The following is a 3,720-nucleotide window of genomic DNA, read 5'->3' on the forward strand; positions in this document are numbered from 1 at the left end:
CTGTCCGGACATCTTCTGCCAATCCTGTCAAAGGCAAGGGAGTTTAGATCCCGCATAGAGTCAAACTATGGAAAACAAGAGTCCCATAAAGGGTAAAGTAGCTTACCTCACTGGCTTGACGCTGCGAGCTGAATCCGCGATCTTCGGTAGCGGATGCGGGAGCCTCGGCGCCCTTGAACAGCACCTTCCAGGCATCTTCATACATAGTGTCGAAGAGCCTACTCAAGGTTTGGTGCTGTGCCGGATCAAACTCCCACAAGCTGAAGGCCCGTTGTTGGCACGGAAGGATCCGGCGGATGAGCATGACCTGGACTACGTTGACAAGCTTGAGCTTCTTGTTCACCAGGTTTTGGACGTAGGTTTGGAGTCCGGTCCGCTCTTCCAAATTACCCCACGTCAGGCCCGTCTCCTTCCAGGAGGTGAGCCGTGTAGGGAAGCCAGATCAAAATTCGGGGGCCGCCACCCATTTAGGGTCACGCGGCTCAGTGATGTAGAACCACCCCGATTGCCACTCCTTTATGGTCTCCACGAAGGAGCCCTCGAGCCATAGGACGTTGGCGATCTTGCCCACCATGGAACCTCCGCACTCCGCTTGGCGGCCGCCCACTACCTTCGGCTTGACATTGAAGGTCTTCAGCCATAAGCCGAAGTGGGGCTGGATGCAGAGGAAGGCCTCGCACAGGACGATGAACGCCGAGATGTTGAGGATGAAATTCGGGGCCAAATCGTGGAAATCCAGGCCGTAGTAGAACATGAGCCCCCGGACAAATGGGTGAAGTGGAAAACCTAGTCCGCGGAGGAAGTGGGTGAGGAACACCACCCTCTCATGGGGCCTGTGGGTGGGGATAAGCTGCCCCTTGTCGGGGAGCCGATGCGAGATGTCGCTGGACAAGTATCCGGCCTTCCGCAGCTTTTTGATGTGCCCCTCCATGACGGAGTAGACCATCCACTTGCCTCTCGCTCCAGACATGGCTAGGGAAGGTTGAGGCGAGATGTGCGGACTTGGGCGCTAGAGCTTGAGTGCGCGGAAATGGATGAGCAAAGGAGGAAGAAGGCGTAGGTAAAAAGGTGGATCCTTATCCCCTTATATGAACGGACGAAGCTATGCGTCCCCACCAGCCTGGTAAAACTCGCTTATCTCCCAAGCGCCATAATCAATGGTGCGGTTGGGTTACCCACGCCCGTATTGATGAGAATCCTGGAATAAGGGGACACGAATAAGGGGACACGATCTCTACTCTGACAAGACGTGCCAAGGAAAGCGCCTCGCTAAACGCGCTGAGGTGGGACAGTAAAAATGACTCGAATAAAGGCTTGGTCGTGGTGTGATGTCACGCCACGGAATACGCCAGCAGATTGAATTTGTGTAAATATTATTCTCTCTATGGTGGTATGTGGAACTTATTTTGCAGAGCCGGACACTATCCTTGTGTTAAAAATCTTCTATGAAGTATTCGGAGGAGGAACCCGCCTTGCAATGCCGAAGACAATATGCGCGCCGGACTCGTCGTCATTGAAGCCTTGTTCAGGGGCTACTGAGGGAGTCCTGGATTAGGGGGTGTCCGGATAGCCGAACTATCACCTTTGGCCGGACTACTGGACTATGAAGATACAAGATTGCAGACTTCATCCCGTGTCCAGATGGGACTTTCCTTGGTGTGGAAGGCAAGCTTGGCGATACGGATATGTAGATCTCCTACCATTGTAACCAACTCTGTGTAACCCTAACCCTCTTCGGTGCCTATATAAACCGGAGGGTTTTAGTCCGTAGGACGAACAACAATCATACCATAGGCTAGCTTCTAGGGTTTAGCCTCTCTGATCTCGTGGTAGATCCACTCTTGTACTACCCATATCATCAATATTAATCAAGCAGGAGTAGGGTTTTACCTCCATCGAGAGGGCCCGAACCTGGGTAAAAACATCGTGTCCCTTGTCTCCTGTTACCATCCGCCTAGACGCACAATTCGGGACCCCCTACCCGAGATCCGCCGGTTTTGACACCGACAGCAACAATACAATACGTGTCTTGCAACCCTTTCTGTCACTGGGTAAGAACACCGCAAGATTGAACCCAAAGCTAAGCACTTCTCCCATGGCAAGAAAGATCAATCTAGTAGGCCAAACCAAACTGATAATTCGAGAGACTTGCAAAGATAAATCAAACATACATAAAAGAATTCGGAGAAGATTCAAATATTATTCATAGATAAACTTGATCATAAACCCACAATTCATCGGATCTCGACAAGCACACCGCAAAAAGAGTTTACATCGAATAGATCTCCACAAGAGAGGGGGAGAACATTGTATTGAGATCCAAAAAGAGATAAGAAGCCATCTAGCTAATAACTATGGACCCGTAGGTCTGTGGTAAACTACTCACAACTCATCGGAGGGGCAAGGATGTTGATGTAGAAGCCCTCCGTGGTTGATTCCACCTCTGGCAGAGTGCCGGCGAAGGCTCCAAGATGAGATCTAGCGGATACAGAAGGTTACGGCGGTGGAAATTGTGTTTCGTGGTGCTCCTGGATGTTTTCGGGGTACGTAGGTATATATAGGAAGAAGAAGTACGTCGGTGGCCACCCGAGGGGCCCACGAGATAGGGGGCGCTCCCTACAGGGGGGGCGCAGCCCCCTATCTCGTGGGGCCCTTGGGAGCTTCTTGACTTGCACTCCAAGCTCTCCGAATCAGATTTGTTCCAAAAATCACGCTCCCGAAGGTTTCATTCCGTTTGGACTCCGTTTGATATTCCTTTTCTTCGAAATACTGAAATAGCCAAAAAACAGCAATATGGGCTGGGCCTCCGGTTAGTAGGTTAGTCCCAAAAATGATATAAATGTGTAAAATAAAGCCCATAAACATCCAAAAGGGGTAATATAATAACATGGAACAATCAAAAATTATAGATACGTTGGAGACGTATCACTCGACAGAGCGTCTGTCCACGGGCATCGCTGGCCGTGGCTCATCCCTGTTGGCAACGCCAACGAGGCTCCGGACGGTGTCCCTACACTCGTCGAGCTTCTCCGCAGAAGGAGGGAAATCAAGGAACAACTACGCGCGCTAAAGCTTCTACTGGCGTGGGTGGTGGCGAAAGCTGCGTGGACTGTGACGCGCTCTGACCTCTAACCACGTTAGAAGTAGTTCTATCACGGTGCTGTGGTCGTACGCCATTCCCGCCAGCGCTCCGGCGTGTATGCTGGCCTTCCTCGTCCCGCGAATGGTGCGCAGGGCTCTTCCCACGGCGGCGCCCGAGATCTCTAATGTGGTGACACTACTAGGGAAAACCCTAGTAGTAGTGCGGGTTTTGAGGCTAGCAGCACCACGGGTGGCCGCGCTACTAATAAGGCGCTACAGCCAACTCATAGTAGTAGCGCGGCCCTTACCCGCGCTACTACTGTTGACGATATCAGCAACGCTTTTTATGAACGCTGTAAGTGCATCTAGTGCCACCCCTAGTTGGTTTTGGAGTATTGACGACAAAGTTGGTTGAGGGACTAATGCGTTTGTGAGAATTGCAGGATAACGCAGGTAGTGTCCCTCATTGTTTCGGCTTACCTACCGGAGATGACCCCTAAAAATGTATGAAGACATTGAAGACAATGGTGGTATGAGAAGATATTCATATTGAAGACTATGACATGAGAAGACATCAAGTGAAGACTATGGTGCGCGAATACTGTGTGGTTTTCTTCTTTCCTTTTCTTCTTTGTTGAG

Source organism: Triticum aestivum, chromosome 5B (assembly GCF_018294505.1).
Source record: "Triticum aestivum cultivar Chinese Spring chromosome 5B, IWGSC CS RefSeq v2.1, whole genome shotgun sequence".
In the NCBI taxonomy this organism is placed as follows: domain Eukaryota; kingdom Viridiplantae; phylum Streptophyta; class Magnoliopsida; order Poales; family Poaceae; genus Triticum; species Triticum aestivum.